The 17823-nt window shown below is 40.1% G+C and overlaps 1 protein-coding gene across 1 annotated transcript in view; it reads left to right on the top strand.

The window, feature by feature from the left end:
- Nucleotides 1-17823, top strand: part of CLSTN2 (calsyntenin 2) — a 191863-nt gene that overhangs the window by 48091 nt on the left and 125949 nt on the right. The window lies entirely within an intron of this gene.

Below are 17823 nucleotides of genomic sequence, written 5' to 3'. Positions count from 1 at the left end.
TGCCACTGTTTCATTCAGAGCTTTATTACTTCCATGGTAACCAGTGCTGAACTAATGAGATATTTTATAAAATGCAGAGAAAAATCTCAAATATTTAATCCTCAAAGGTGTTTTTTCCCTCTACTTCCAGTGATACATTTCTCAATGGGTAAAGTTGTATTTTATGGGAGAACAGAGAAAAACCTCTCGTTTCTGCTGCTTCAATCAACATAAATGGATTTGTTATTTTTTTTGAGACTGTTCTCCCAGAACTTCTCATTTCTTCCTCATACCTAAACATTTCTAGCTGGTAGTTAATTGTTCCTTTCAGTATCACTCCAGAGATCCTCAATGGATTAAAACTTCAGTAGAAAACATTAACATAATAAGATAATTCTCATAATGATGCAAAAGAAAGTGCCCTGAAGTGATTAAAGCACTTTTCCCTTAGTGTTGTTATGTGCAGAGACAATTTGTGTTACAGCTTTTGAAAAACTCGTTCTTGCTACCTGTGCTGCAGAATCAGAGTTAATTTCAGAAGAGCAGATACAGCATTAGGTGAAAACTTGAGCCACAAGGTGTAAGAGATGAGAAAATCTTCTCAACCCTCCTGAGCAGCTGAGGCTGCAGCACAGCTGTGCCCTGGGAAACAGAGAAATACCATAAATTCTGCCTTTCTCTGTAGGATAGATGGAACACTCCCCACTCTGAGGGGTCAGGAGTGAGAGAAGAAAAGTGTCTCATTCCTCTTAGATCAAACCCTGAGCATTGCAGCATTTGGATGGAATAGAATTTCCTTTTATTTGCACACATAATTGGTGTAAAATTATTATTGCTGTTGAAATGATGTCCATTGTTCTTTGAAGCTATGTTATTGCCTCCACAACTGAATTAATGGAATAATTCAAATAAGTTTGTTTGGGTAGTCTTAGACTCCTGTACAGACCAGGGTTTGGAATTTTTTGTTAGTTTTGTTTTGTTGGGTTGGGTTTTTTTGCTTGTTTTGTTTTGGGGGGTGTTTTTTGTTCATTTGTTGGGGAGGGAGGTTGTGGTTTTTTGGGTTTGCTTGTTTGTTTGTTTTTTTTATTTAAGAATAGCTGTATGTCAGAGACTATGCTCAAGTATACTTCTGAGATGGTGACCTAAAAAAGGACACTTGGAACAATATAAATTATATCTGTACATGTACCAGTTCATTAAAATCCAAACTTGAACAACTTTAGGTTCCAGAGTAAAGCCAGACTATATCTAGATTTTTAACTTTTCAATTCACATAATTTGCTTTATTGTCATCCACCCTCTTTCCTAAATTCTTACTTTTTTGAATTTCTTTTTCCACTGCTCTGGATTCCAGTTAGGTTCAGAAGCAAAACAACATGCTTGTGGGCATGTGCCATCATCAATTTTTACCATCTACTATAAATTGCCTCTCTTTGAGATTTAATATGGTGTCAGATAATTAAGATTCTTTTTATGTGTGAAAGGATAATTAACTCTTGACTGGAGCTGCTTACTTACGTGGACAGAAATAGAATACAAAGCTACCAGTAGACTGGTTGTCTGCTTTTGAGTTCTGCTTTTTCCATAAGGGAAATGCATAATATTTCTTAGGATGAAAGATAAAATAACCTGAAACTGAGTGTGCAGCATTTGATGTGTATTGCAGTGTTCTGGGATACACTTGTTTAATTTCCAAGTGAAGCACCTCAGGATTTCTTGCTGCTGTTTTGTCAGCTCTGTGAGCTCAGCTGGAGATGCAAATCCAGCTGTGTTCATCCTGGTTCATGCTCCATTGCCAATAAATCGGTTTGGGAAGTGAAACTGAGCTGGTGTAGCCTGGCTATTTGGAGATGGAATCCAAATCACATTTCCACAACAGTCCAGGTTATTCAGAGCTGTTTGCAGTACACAGTAAAGACACTTTTTTCTGTTGGTTCTCTTTTGAGGACTTTGGGAGGACTCTTGGGCTGACTGTCTCAAATCAGTGTTTTCAAGATCACAAACAGCAAATATGCACACAAGTGAAACCACACAATAATGGGGGCTTTAATAAGAGACTAATTTTGTGAAATAAAAACACTGATTTTATTAAAATAACAAATCTAACAAAATTAATAGATGGTTTTATGAAAGTATTTTATCCATAACTTAGCAGATATATTTTTCATTAGCCAGAATAAGCTAGTTTCTCATTCTAGTGCCTTTGCAAAATTCTCAAATGAACACTGTGTAGACTCCTCAGCATTAAACAGCCCTTTGGTTTTTGTTTTTTAAAATGCCCATAATTTTATCTTTTATGATTATTCATAAATACAAAACTGTTTTAAAATCAGTTTTAATTCCTGCAAAAAGCTAAACCCAAGTTTCATATAAGCTCATACCTGTGTTGGGTGAAGGAATATGGCACTGTACTGTTCATCTGTGTTTGGGAACAATTTCTTTCTATTTCAATTTGCTCCAGTGGCACCCTAGAATTTACTTTATTGTATGGAATTAAAGTGCCACTCAGCCATCATCTCAGAGTGCCTTTTCATTGAGTGATGCTATAAATCAACATCATCAATGTTTTATAGAAGCAAGAAAATTGAACCACGCTGATATGTAGAGAGTTAATTTATATGTAATGCATAGACATTGGATTGAAATACTCAGATGAAAACAGAGTAACGTTAACAGGGAGGGATGTAAATTTTTTTCTTCTCTAAATCGAACTTAGAAGGAGTAATTGAAGTCTTCACTATTCCTGTTCAAGTTTCTCTTATTTACTCCGTATATACTTATATCCTCCTGCTCAAAGTAGGCAGTAACAGAAGGCAAAACATTAGTCCCCCTAATGGGACAGAGATCTCATGTTCTGTACAAATCAGAATGAATTCTCTTGGACTCAAGAGAAAAACTATTACTCCAGTGGGACTTGATCTTTTGCATAATAGATGGATGTCTGTAGTATTTTGTTAGTTGATAAGCTTACTTTATTTAATAGGGATATTTGAATGTGTTTGGGGATGTCTGAATGAACAGTTCTCCCTTCAGCAGCAGAATGTGACCAGCAGCCCCAGGCTGGTATGAGTGTAGCACTTGTGGAGTCTGATCCCACAAACAGAAACAATTGCAGTTGTTTGACTCTGCTGTGCTCCACTGATTTGAAGTCCATGGAGAAAATGAAGGCCCTCCCTGGAGTGAGTGAAACTCTAAATGCCTGTTGCTGTCCTAAGCTGTACCTGCCTCTGTTCAAAGCAGACAGGCTGAAAAATGCTGTCTCCCACCAAACTTCAGCTGGATCCAAACATGCTTCACTTGTGGTTGCAGAATAAACTCCTAAATAATAGCTTGTCAGAAGAGGTTAATTTTCAGATCTCATGCTCATGACTAGACTGTAAAGCATCAATTTAAATGTCCAAACATATAAAACAGTTTGCCCTAGAAATTAAAATTAGCATGTAAGCTGACAGAATGTGTGCTGACATCTAATTATGGGCATAATAGGGTTTACTACTGTACTAACACTTCTCTTATTTTTATTTTTTCTAATCATATTAATCTAGACACGTAGGCTTTTTATCTCTTTTGGGCTCTCATTTCCTAAGATTCTAATTCTGTTTCCAAATCCTGTTATGGTTGACTAGCAATTTTTGCTGAAAACAGTTTTCTAGTAGATTAAGTAAGAATGTTATTCAGATTCTGTCTTGTCTGCATTTAAACATCAAAGGATACAAATGAGAGGAATCTTAAAGCCAGGTCTGTGTCATATCCTGTTCTGTGCCTCTTGAGCTGCTTCACTCTCTGTTGTAATAAGCTTTTGGTGTCATCTTTTGGTTCTGTTCTTTTTCTGTGTCTCTGATTGATGCTATTCATAGGGGTATTGACTGCATTTAGCAGGACACGTGCTGTGTGGGTGTCACTGTCACCTGGGGAGTGTCTGAGCCCTGGTGACAGAGGTGTGGTGTCCAGGAGAGCCTGAGCTCCCAGGGGTGCCTGCTGCACAGCAGGGAGATGCTGGCAGGAGCTTTTGGTGAGAGGGAAGGATTGCTGAGAAGTCGAGGTGATGCTAAATCTCTGCATCAATGTGTTTGTTTGCTTTTTACCCTGCTGAGCTCACAAAACCAGTGCTGGGCATGAGCACGTAAGCACAGCCATCATGGTTCTGAGGACGTCGGTGTGTTGGGAGGTGAAACACCAGGGCTGCTGAAATCCATGAGGACTTTCCTCAGTGAATTCAAGGGAAGCAGACTTTATGGGATATATCACTTCATCTATCACTTGATGTGCATGGGTTGAACACTGAAGGAGCTTGAACAGAGGGGCAAGTAACACCCCACATGTTGGGAATAAAATCTCAGGGAAACAACGTGGACAGGAGAGTGTCTGACACTCGCATTTCATAGATTCAACAACAACAGCCAAACAAAAAAAGGCCAGTTCAGATATGAAAAATGAAATTGGCCAATCCGAAGTGACTCCAAGGATGTTAAGTGCAGTTGGGTTGTGTTGGCCAGCTGGGACATTGGATTTGGCTTTCACTTGGAAATGGACACAGGTTTCAAGTGCGATTTTCTCTGTGCTCAAAGATGATAAAGAGGGCGTTTCCAAATGTAGTTCAAGAGTTGTAGTATCTGTGATTACTGACAGAAATGCAGTTATACCAAACTGATTTGAACATTCATGTTTATAGAGAAGCCTACCTTTATGAATGACAATATTTACTTGTAACGTTCACAGATGTTATAATTTAATTAGAGCGTTTATTGTGGGCTGCAACAGCAAATTGAATTTCTGTGTTTTCTGTTGACTTCAAGTAAAAGTGGGCTGACTTGTCATTGTGTTAGCTGAAACACTTGCAGTAAATACATGCCATACTGCTATCCAGTGCCTGGAGCAAAATAAATTAGGAAACAGTAAAGAAAAAACACCCAACCAGCATTCCAAAGAATATTAAGTTACTGAAGAAGGAACTTCATGTTTTTCCATGTATTACCCATGAAAAATAATATATTGCTAGTTTTTTAAAAACTGTCTCCTAAAGCTTATGAACTTGCATAGTCCTAAATGTGTGTATTAGAGATGTTCCCATCGTGTTGGGTATTTCTGGACTTCACTGAATACCAACTCCAGGTGTTGGATGTTTCTGAGGAACTGCACCCAATTACAGTCACTAAAACTGATGCTGGGGATTTGATATTTGGAGTGAATCCTCTGCAGCCCCTCCACATATTTTGTTTATATAGCTTTAATTTTTTTAGGGGATATAATCCAGTGAATTCCTATGCAATACCAGCTAGAAAAATCCATGTGTTCTTCAGCACGATGCTGGGATGTATTTTGTATATGTGTTTTAAGGAGCCACTCATGCTGGCTCCTTAAAATTCCATTTGTTGAACCACAAGTTTTATTTTGACCTCGGTGGTTCTGTTGTTTATTTCTATTTTTGGCCAGGTTCTTCTAGGAAAATGTTATTAACAGCTCCTTCTTTTTTATTTTTTTTTCCTATTCTGTTGTTTCCCAGGGCTATGTCTTAAATACAGATTAAATAACAATATTTACAGTCTCTGAGGAGGCTTGTAAAGCTGAGGTTTACCACCTTTTAGGACTCCTATTTATCAGTAAAACTGGCAAGAAAAGGGGAAGAACAGATAAAGAAAACCTCTTTCTCCGAATCCCACTTGGGGTCTCAGAATTCGGTTTCCTTTACACTATTTTTAGCTGCTAACATTTACACTTTTAACTCATCTGAAAGACATTTTTTTCTCATTAATTTCTAGACCACAGCTTTGATACAGAATAAAGGTCTGTCTTCTGTAAATATTTCTGGGTTTTATGAGGTTTACTTGGTTTTCTTATTTTTTTTTTTTTGTTTGTTTAGAAAAACCTAAATTTAAAAAAAAAATATATAGGGAGACTAATGATGGTCCAGATCTCTTTTGTTGATGCAGAATTTTCTCATAATCCTTTGAAAAATGAATGTATAAACCTGTTAACTTAAAATGAATATATATATCCATATATTGTTGTATATATCCACATATTCTCTTCCTTTCTTGATATAACAGGATTAGATATTTTTCTGTGTTTTATATAATACAATTAATTTTTCCCTTTAATCTGTTGCATATACAAAGGAAGTGCAGCACAGAGGTGACCAGGAAGTATATAAAAATTGGCAGAATAAATGAGTGTTGCCTTCTCTTTTTCAAGGTGGCTGTAAAACAGGCTCAGTGCAGGGAAGTGTTTGCATGGCAAAATTCTCCTTTAATTGTCCCTAATCTTCACTGGGTGACCTTTTCCTGTTCAGAACTGTCCCCTGACAGAGCTGATGACTCTAACTTTTATTATCTATTTATTATTTACTTTGTTTTGGTAATTTATATTCTCAAGTCATTTTACCAAATTTTGCCAAATCCTTAATTCACTAACATTTTGTTGATTACCAGATGTTAATGAAATGGACAAAAACCTTGACTTTTTAAAATTATCCTCTTCTGCCTACCTCTAGAAATGATTTAGAGCAAACAGTCTAAGGCTGTTGTGATTCAGTATTTAGACATAATTTGAGAATAGATGATGGTGTATATCCCATATTTAGAATTTTTACATGTGAGAAAAACAACAACAAAATCATTAGAATATTTTTTCAGTGCCTGTGAAAGCAGGTGTGTTCTGCACTCTGGATAACAAGGGAAAAATAGCCTGTAGTTTTCTTATCAATCAGATTGAGATTTATATGGTTGATACAGAAGCAAATCAATGTAGTGTATTGAATTCTACAGAGTTTTCCAGACTGTAAAGCTGGATGAGCTCAAAGTTTAATCCATATGTATCTAATTATGCAGTAGCTCTAGATTATTTTATGCAGATTCATTCAGTGTTGGCCATTTTCTACTTTAATTGCAGTAGTTCCATCTATCTTGAGTTGTCCTTCCTGGTCCCCAGAGGACAAAGCTGTGTCAGGAGGGACAGTGCAGGGATGAGCCCAGGCACGAGGATTGGGATCAGGAGATCCTGGTGAGGTGTGCAGCATCCAAAACAAGCAAGGGTTTTTCTCTCATCAATTTTTTCCTTTGCTTTATTTTGCAGAAATATTGAAATAGTTGTTGGGATGGGAAATTGAACTCTTCTCTTCCTCTATCCCAAGCAAATGCCTTCACCAGTGGACTGTAGAGTGTTTATCTTTCCCTTTCCCCTCAGAATCAGCCAAACAAAACCAGCTTCAGCAGAAGAATTTATAAGAAAAAGAGAATTACATTGAACCCAGTGCTGAGAGATTTCATTTGGAGTGCAGGAGACAAAGATTTTCATCTGAGTCAGAAGTGAAATATGAGCTTGACAGTTAAAATGATGCTTTTTACTCCTTCCCCTATCTCTGCTTTTTTGGGTGTTTTTTTTGTTTGTTCCCCCCCCCCCCCCAAAGCATCTTTTTGGTCATCATTTCATCCCTTTGCAAGATAAATTTGCAATGTCCAAGACTCCCTCCTCCTATAGCCCCCGTCTAAAAGGTTAATTGTTATTTTAATAGACAGCACACAGTAATAGGGCAGAGTTTTAGACATATACAAATTCGCTAGAGTAAAGCTAAAAGATAGGAAGTAGTTTTACAGCATCAGCTTGCTAGAAATTATTTAATTGCACTTGTTCAAAAATAGTTATTTTTTGATTGAGCTGTAAGTTATTATGATGATGATTTGTGTCTCTGTGCAATCCTTTAATTCCTGAGAACCTTGGCAGCTGGGAAAGTGGAAACTGGAGTACAGTTACTACTCCTTGTCATTCCATCCTTTTAGAAATAGAGAGCTATGAGTAAAAAAATATCCTGTATGTATGATGTTATTATAAATACATGTGACATCATATAAAATAGTGTGAGAATAAACTTTTATTTCTAAGACATAACAGAGTTCATAGGATCTTTATTCAGTTTTTTCAGCCTGATTTGAAGAATTAAATGAATGATGATAAGAAGGAAAGTTAGTATTTTTAAAAGTACTTGTTTCCTAGAGAAGTGTTTTCATTTCTGGGTGGAATTTAATAGAGTATTTCATAGAAGTTCACTTTAGGACAACCTCTAGGCCATGTTCCTTAAATTTCTAGTCCCTTTGCAGGAAGGAAAATGTCATTTTGAGTCTCTAAAACCTAGGGAGTGCTGCTTTAATGGCAAAAATGGTAATAAAGACCTGAAAAATCTGAACTGAGGTCTCACTGACGTACTAAACGTAATTTTTTAGGCATGAGGCTTATGTCAAAGTAGAATGCACAGTCTCTAGAAATAACCATTTTCTGTGTTCTCAAAGAATCCCTCGGAGAGCTCATCCACAAGGAATTTACTGTAAGACTGTTACTTCCATCTGTTCCTCATGGATATAAGCACCTTCCTCCACTCCTGTGCTATCAAAACTGTGATACTGAATTAGAAGAGTATTCTAGAACAGCATTTCCAGGCTTTACTCTTGCAGTCAGCTTCGAATTGAGTAAAAAGATGCCACGGTATTTTGGAAATTAATGTTTAGTCTAGCCAACTTTTTAACCAGATATTATCACAAATGTCCCAGGAAACTAATAATTCCAGTAGTAAAGGGAATTGGTGTATTGTGGAAAATCCTTGTGCTGTGTAATAGTTTGTTTGTTAAGCCATCTGTTCTTCCTTTGGTATGAGCACATTCATTCCATCACTGTGGCTAATCTATTGCACTAACTAAAGATCAGCTTTATAGAATAAAAATATCTAACACACAAATCTGGAGCCCAGTTCTCCCTTTGCCATGAAGAAACACATGGCAGGAAATTTTTTCATGGATTTCAGAGCAGATTTTCCTTTCCACTTGTTCTTTAATGTGATTTAAGGCAATGGCTCATGCAGCACAGTCTGTTCTCTGGTTATTTAATGCAGGCCAGGGCACACACATTTCTGTGCAGCAGTACCTTGAGTGCAGTCTGTGGTCCCTTGGGGCTGAGCTGGGGGCTCTTGGCATTGTGCCATTCCAGCCTCCTGGATGCTGGGGCTCAGCTTTGCCTCCATCAGAGCCACATCTTGAGGCCTCACCTGTGTTTGTACCACACCAGCTTCTAACACCATCAAAACTTGATGAGTTTTAGTCAAGTTTTGAAGGTGTTTGTATTTTTGAACTTCCTTGTGCAGTTACTACAAAGCTCATGCATTTGGGAATTTGAACTGCTGCAAAGGATCCACATCCTTAAGAAAGGAGGGGAGACCCTTTCTTAATGGAGATAGGGAAGAATCCTTCAGCACCACCTTTCCACATCCAGCAAGGCAGATTCTCATGAGGGTTCCTCTTTCTGTTTGAGGAGTTCCAGCTCTCCTGGGCACTGTGCAGTGCTGCTGTTTGGTCCCTGGGACACTGGGTGCTGGCGGTGGTGATCTCCCTCCTTTGCTGCTCTGAGCAGTGGCACTGTCCCCACACTGGGCTCCTTTTCCTCCCTTGTGGTGGCACCGCTGGCTTTGGGAGGGGAAGGACTGCAGTGGGCTGAGATTGGGTTAGATGGGCTCAGAAAACATCCCCTGAGCAGGGGCCAGCACCTTTGTCACGGAGACTCTCCCTGCTGCTGAAGTGCATTGATTGGGATGGAATTCCACATTTTTTGGAATGTGGGAAGAACCTTGTTCAGTCTGATAGTTAGTTGAAAGGTTGACCACCTCATAAGTGTATAAAATATTTGAATGCTGGAAAATCACAGGGCTTGTAAAAGATGTTTAGCCATTTTTACATACAGAGAGAGAGATCAGATGATGTTGATTTGTTTTGTTGCCTCACCTTTGCACTGTCAATGAAGGATCCTTGCCTTCCTGCAGAGGTGGAACCCCTGGTTCAGCATACCCTGAATGCACCTGGGGAAACAACCATGACTAAATGTTTTCCTGAATCAGAACCTCACTGAAATAATTACAAATTTTGTCTTACAGGAGGATAAATTATTTCCTATTATCTCCTCTCCATTCCTTTAAGTCTGCTTCTTACCTCTAAATCTTGTCCTCTGCCTTGGGTGTTTTGCTGCATTATGGTCACATCATCATTGATTTGCTCTTTGAGGCTAAACAAAGCAAAGTAGGGAAAATTGTATTGCTGCCTTTGTGCTTTAATCAGTGTTTTTCTGCACATCCCCCAGGGACTAGGGTGGCTACAGATGGGTAGAGAATGGACCATTTTCTGTGATACAGATTTTGTGTTCAAAGTCCTGGGATGTGCTTTGTAGGGTGAGATCTTCAGCACAGAACTGCCTAGAAAATGTTAAGCCTTCTTCATGAGACTGCACACTTTAGGATTAAAGGGTGAGAGCTCTGACATTGAGATAAACCAGCTTTTCTTTTGAAGCAATGTGTCTTTAAAACCCCCCATATTTTAGTAGTAGACCAGTAATTGCAGTGATTTTATTCTTTCTCACTCCCCCCCAGTCCTTCTCATTAAAATAAATTCATAACTTAGAAAAAGCAGATTGTAATGAAAAGAAGAAATCACTTTAAAATGAAGATCATTCTTCTTGGAATGACAGTTTAGTTTTGTATCCTTTGAGATTACACCAGTGAAAAATGGTTGAGCTATCCGTGTTCTGCAGCTTTCTGGAATTAGAAGTGGTTCTGGACCTTGTGCTGTGCACATTTGCAGGGTAGTCCTCAGCCCCAGCACTGCAATTCTTTAGTTGCTGGTAAACAAACTGTAGAAGAATTACTGTGAGACAAATCCCTGGGGAAATGACCAAGTGATTCTGAGGGAAGTGGCAGCATGGAGCACAACTTGGCTTTTGACACCCCCTTTGAGCCCACTGTGAGATGCCAACTGAAGCATGGGGAAGATGAGGACATTGGGAAATTCCTGTCAAACACAGGCTCCTGATGGGAAATTAAATGCTAACATTAAACTAAATTGTACATTTAAAAAAATAATACCTGTAGCATAACATTTCTCTTTCTGGAATGTGTCAGGAAATTTATTGGGGAATTTTGGTTATTTAATGCTCTTAGGGTACATTTTTACCCATTAAGCTTCTCAGACACAGTTCACTAATTGATACTAAATCTTGCTAAAAGCCAAGATTTATCCTCATTTCCTGCTAATTTCAAGGTAGTTGAAAAGAGGCAGCTAAGTAGCTAAAGATGACAAACACCTTTTTCCCTCAAGTGTTCTGTAAAAACACCATCATAAAACCAAGCTTTTCATTGTTCTGGGGACTCTTCATATGGTGTGATTGAGATACCTATTTTTTTATTTTAAACTTCAAACAAAATCAATTAACTGAAAGGCTTTGATGACAAAAAAATCTTATTTTGATCCCAGAAAAGTTCTATGGAAGTATTGTAAAAATGCTAAACATGAGGATGTTCATTGCATTAAAGAAAATTGATCAAATATAGTGTGAACCCCATCCTTTGGCAGCTGTTATATTTTATTGGCTCAGTGACCCTGAAGAATATTTATTGCTTAAGTGATCTTTTGCTGTGCCTTTTGTTCCTTCTGTTATTCCACATTGCTGGGGGAGAGAAACCCCAGAGAACTTGAAGTGTCGTTATCATGGTGCAGCAAAGACAGTTTCATGGCAGCAATGAAATTAACTCTATTCCTATTAATGAATGCTGTTTAATCCTTCTACTCAGTAATCACTGGGACTCACATCTTTCCAGTGTGGCAAAATGTGATAGGGCTCACTGGGAAATGGAGTAATGTGCCATCCATAAAAACAGATCAAGGCTTCTGCAGGGAGGCTGTACAGTTCCTGCTGGATGTCACCTGGCAAGGTTTTGCAGTTTTTATAATGTTTTTACAATGTTTTGGGTGCAGTATTCAGGATGACGTGTGTGTGCTCCTCAGGGTGGCTCAGCACTCACAGGAGTCACTGCTGGGAGAGAGGGGTTTGCTTTGAGCAGAGGCCTTCACTGGGAGCACTGCTCCAGCAGGGATGGTACATATTCCCCTGGAAGCTGGACAGAGTTCCTGGGAACCTTTGCAGCGCCAGGGTGAAGCTCCAGTGACACAGGCAGGTGTAGGACTGTCACCTTCTGAAGTTCAGCAGCAGAGCATTGGCTGCAAAGGAACTTTGTGCTCCCAGCACCTTGCTCTGATGTTCCATCCAGAAATGCAGAGTTCTGGGGACAAAAGGAAGTCTCCCTTTCTCTGAACATCACCTGTGTTGTCACCTTTTCTTCCTGGCCCAGGAGTGCTCAGTGATGCAGCAGGACCCTCAGTACAACCTGATCATCAGCAGTCATGGGAACCAAGCACTGAACAGGGCCAGGGCTTCAGTATTCAGAAGGCACCGCTCAGCTGTTACTTCACTACCACAAAACCAGTTCAATTAATGAGGATAATACAAGAAACTCAAATGAAGAGGCAGAGCTAAGTGGAATACAGAGCAGCTTTAAATCAATAGCAGTCAGGTTGCATTATGAAGGAGGTGCTGTTGTTCAAGGTCTGTCAAAGTTTCCTTAGCAAACTTCTGTTTTCAAGGATTTAAAACTAAGTATAATATTGCAAGTTGAAACTTGCAGCTTGAATACAGAGATTTAACTTACCATATCTGGGAAAATACAAGGATACTCAGGGAAGCAAGGATTTTTTTTAAAATTTCATTTTACTTCCAGCCTCCCTCATTGTCTCTAGCCTTGATTTTGTTTGGAATTGTTATAAATGCAATAGCAAAATAAGGTTAATATAAAAAGCAATTTATTATAAAACAATTCCAATCATAAGCAACGAGAGAAAAAACCACAATAAATAAATCAGCGCAGCGCCGGGTGGACAGGGGTCTGCACCCAGAGGTACAGATTTTCCCAAATCCACACAGGAGGGATTGCGTTCCGGGGTTTTTATAAGGATTTTTGTATCCTGAGGCAAAACCCGGAATGGGCACAGTCCAACAAAGAGTCTAGATGTGTGGTTGAATAGATTTCCCGGATCCGTTGAGCTGAGTCAATAGTCAACTGGGCAGAGTCTTTTCACATGTGAATGGTTCTGAGTGTCTTCTGATTGCATCTCCTGGGGTGGAGTGTCCAGGTCGGGTGCGGAGCCGATGGATATCTCAGCCGGGCTACTCTCATTGTCTGGTTTGATTGCCTGTGTCCTGCTCTTTATTTCAGGCTGATAAGCGTTGCTGTAGATCGTTACCGCCTGACTCAGGAAGGAATCTTTAGATTATACTACATTTTGTATCTTTACACTATTATAAATATAACATATATTTCTTTATTCTCCTTCACGAATTTTTATCCAATGCCACATTTATCACAGTCCCCCGCCTAATAACTTATCACATTAAAAATTCGTGTTATCTCATTTATTTTTATTTCCAATGGGGAGGACTGGGGACTTTTAACAACATTTGACCTCCTCCCAGTCTTTTAGAGAATCCTCACAGTACCCTTGAAAAGGGTTATTTTTTTCATTTCTATTTTCAAATTTCTTTAGGGCTTCAACTGCCTTCTCGTTTTTCTCTTTTCTCTTCTAACTTCATTAGTTTAGATATTTGAGAGAAAGGAGTAGGCTTCCCTTGGGCATTTTCTGGATCAATTGGGAGGGCAGCGATCTGCATCCCCTGAACAACAGAATGAATTAACCTGATGAAACAGGGAATCAGGCATGGGAGGAAGATGATTCCTGCAATTGAACAAGTTATGAAGAACACCAACTTTTTCCACCAAGCTCCCTGTCCAAATATTTGGTCTCACCAAGAGGCTTGTAGAATAGAATTCCACTTTTGGACTGGCACATGTGCCACTTTCTTTATTTCAGCAGCTAGTCTTCTTATTGTCTCCCCATAGTCATCTATCTCCATACAACATTCTGATTCATTGTACTTACCACACACTCCTCCTTCCTCGGCTAATAAGTAGTCGAGGGCTAATCTGTTTTGATATACAAAAGCCCTCATTTGTGAGTGTTGTTTTGCCAGAAGTTCTAAGGCTTCTCAGGTGTGGTTGGAGACTACTTCCACCACTGCTTGCAACTTAATCAGCCTGTTGAGGAGGTAAATAGGTGTTCTATAACCCCAGCTGCCATCATTTGCCTAAGTGGCTGGCCCATAATACTTAATGATTCTTTCAGCAGGCCACTCTTCTTGTCCTCATTTTTGACTGCCTCCGGCCACTGGTAATTCTCATTTTAATTCCCTATTATGTCTATTCAATGTCTCAAAGAGGGGAGCTCCTAGCAGTTTGCTTTCTGTTCTAGGTAAGGTGAAGAAAAAGGGCCTGATTATTCCTAGGGTGCAGGACCCCTTCCATTTCCTGGGGAGCTCGCTATATGCTTTCTTCCCACATATCCAGTAGATACCGTTGGGGGCTTCCCAACCTATGTTCGTTTTTGCAGGATCATCCCAATATTCTTTTAGGCCTTCTAGTGCATGGAAGGGATTGTCCCCGGAGTTTTTATACCAGTATAATTTAATTAATTCAACCCATTCACAATGATTTCCCCGGGTGCGACTCCAATAGCCCACGGGTGGTTCAGGTTGCCAGGTCTTTGATTTAGTGTCAGAATTCACTGTGAGTGTGTTTATACATGGGGTATAACAGACTAAATCAGTGAACTCCTTCCCTTCTCTGCTAATGCAGACAGTGCCAATTATTCTCTGGTCTATTACCCATCCCTCAGGTCTTTGTGTTGTTTTTGACATTTTTGATCTCTCCCATTTTAGGAGCTGTTCTGGGGTGAGTCCCTCTCCCTTCCAAGGCCACCTTTTGGCCGATTTTAAACCGCCACAGAGCCAACAGTTAGACAAACCTAATTCCGTTGTTATTTCCTGCATTAGGTCAATAAAGAGATTTTGGTTGGGGGCTGGTAATCCCCAATCACTGTACTGTTTTTCTAACTGTTTATGGTGTTCACTAAGAGACTTCAGTCTCTCTTGTTCTAATCTCTTTTTCCTGATTTCTACTTCTCGCCTTTTTAACTCTTGGGTCAGTTGTTTTATTTTACTTTCAGGATACATCATTTCTTCATCTTTTGAAAAGCAGAATATTTGGTCGAATTGTAAACAAATTCATTCATCATCACTTCTTAATAAATCAAGGATTATTGGTTCATTGTTAAAGGATGCTTTTTCCTCATGTTTTAGATTTTTGCCTTCCCAGTACAATTTTCCTCCCATAGCACACATTTTTAATTTTGCTTTATCATAACACAAAGGGTTGACCTTATAGTACGCCAGAAAAGTGGACTGTCTTTTTCCTCCTATCTATACAGTTTTATTACATTGGCCACAGGTTGGAATCGGAGGAAGCATTCCAGCTTCTCTCTTATATATGAAGTGGGAAGCTTTGGTCTTTCCTCTTATAGGAGTCTTTGACTGCCTGTCCTTAAGACCTGCCCCTGAGTGGTAACACCAGACCTCCCCCTTCAATTCACAGAGACCATACCGAGTACCGTTAGACAAGCAGAACCCTTTTTGTTGTCCCGGAGGACAGTCAATTATTTGTCCGGTATTTGTGGCAGTCAGGCACTGCTCACACTTCCCCAGGGGACGCTCCCCCGGAGGTACCTCGGGAATTATTCTCTTGGTCAAGCACACGGCTAGACTCAGAACAATCAGGACTCCCCACCGTTGTATCCCTCTGCCTTGCCCTTCGCCCGTACAGAAATATACTGTGGGGACTACCATCTTCTTGGCAGCGAGGATATTCTTCAGGGGCTCTTGTAATCCTAATGGCATACCTTCTCTTGAAAGTAGCCCACCGAGACAATTTAATTGTATCTGTCCTACACAGTACTTTGACTGTCTTTCGGCACTCGATCGCTAGTGCTTCTGCTTTGGCGTCTAATTTTCCCTTTATCCCCTTTTGGTAAATCAGGTACCACTCAGGAGAGTCAAGTTCTAAAAACCCCGCCTGGGTGGCAAGTATTAAGGGACGGCTAGTCTCCTCCTGTTCCTTGATCAGACAACCGGTACACAATCCCTTGGGTCTGTGCCCTCCCCAACAGTGGGTTACCTAAATTTGTCTACAATAAGCACACTCAAAATGTATAAAAGGAAAACAGTCACAATTTGGGTTGATGCAACTTATCTGGTCGTCACTGGTCATTTGTGGTGACGCTGGAGCTTAATTTTCAGCTCTCCCAGAGGGGTGGTGACTTTCCACTCGGAGGTGTTGCAATCCTTGACCTTTTTCACTCTGGATGAATGTGTCCAGCCCCTTTCTGCAGTCCGAACAGCAGTGTCAGTGGTGAGGAGAACGAGGAACGGTCCTTCCCAGTGTGGGGTGAGGGGAAGCTCTTTCCAAGCTTTGATGAGGACTTTATCCTCAGGCTGTATCTGGTGTATCGTGAATCCCAGAGTGGCACTTTGGGGAATAAGCCCTTGCTTTCGAAGGTCCTGCAAATTTTTGTTTATAGCAATGAGATATGGTTGTATTTGCACATCCTCCACTTGGGGGTGTCCCACCGGCATTCCATGTTTGTATGGCATCCCATATAACATTTCAAAAGGGGACAGACCCATCTTAGAGTGAGGCATAGTTCTTATATTTAGCAGAGCAAGGGGGAGACATTTAATCAATGACATTTTTGTTTCTAGCATGAATTTAGACAATTGGGATTTAAGTGTTTGGTTTCCACCTGTCCGGAACTCTGAGGATGCCAAGGGGTGTGGTATTGCCATCTAATACCCAGAGCTTCTGAAATTTGTTTAATAATTTTTGAAGTGAAATGAGTTCCTTGATCCGAATCAATACAATCTACTATCCCATACCTAGGAATGATTTCTTCTAATAAAATTTTAGACACCATTTGGGCTGTGGCCCTTGCCCTGGGAAAGGCTTCCACCCAGTGTGTTAGTTTATCAACTATTACAAATAAAAATTTATATCTACCGATTTTCGGTAATTCGGTGAAATCCACTTGGATCCTTTCAAATGGTCTGTATGAGAGAGGACGACCTCCCCAAGCAGTTTGTTTAGACCTGGATCGATTCACTTTTTGGCAAACCACACAACCCTGTACCTCTTGTTTAGCAAGCTCAAAGATCCCTTTGCACCCGAAAAACTTCAGGAACTGTTCAGCCAGTGCTCAAGTTCCCCAATGGGTCTGTTTGTGTAACCTTTGCAATATCTTCTTTGCCACTCCCCTTGGAATTAATTCCCTCCCATCAGGTAACCACTATTTTCCCCATTCCAGGACTCCCCCTATCTTCCTGAATTCCCCAATCTCCCTCTCAGAAGGGAGCACGGGGATTTCAGGCGATTCCTCCGGGGTTACTCCGGGAATGCTTATGGTGAGCAGAGCTGCTCGTTTTGCCTCTTTATCAGCTAGGTTGTTACCTCGGGTTTGAAACTGCAACCCCGTCTGGTGTCTTTTTACATGGACAACTGATATTTCTTCTGGTTCTCGGACAGCCTCTAGAATCTGTCGGACTATTTCCCCATGGATTAGGCCTTTTCCCTTAGTATTTATCAATCTTCTTTCTTCCCAAATCTTTCCAGAAGTGTGTACCACCCCGAAGGCATACCGTGAGTCTGTGTAGATGGTCCCCCTCTTTCCTTTCAACCTCTGGAGGGCTCTCAGGAGAGCATAGAGCTCGCAAGCTTGTGCAGACCAGCTTGCTTTTAAGGGACCTGATTCTACAACTTCCCCTGATGCACCATTTATTATTGCATATCCCGACTTTCTCTTTCCCTCAATAACTTTCAAAGATCTATCTATAAACCACTTCTCTCCCTGTCCTGGGTTGATTATGATGTTAAATTGTATCCCCATCCGTCCACCTAACCCAAACACAGGTTTTGTATTTTTAAAATTCCATCTGAGACTAAAAGTGAGTGGAAAAGAAGCACTGAGTCTGTTATCAGAGACTGTACTTGCTCCCCCCACATCGGGAGTTTTGACTACAGCACAGACGGACAACAAGACACAGATC

Source organism: Parus major, chromosome 9, assembly GCF_001522545.3.
Source record: "Parus major isolate Abel chromosome 9, Parus_major1.1, whole genome shotgun sequence".
Taxonomy (NCBI): Eukaryota; Metazoa; Chordata; class Aves; order Passeriformes; family Paridae; genus Parus; species Parus major.
This window is presented reverse-complemented; position numbering and strand designations above follow the sequence as displayed.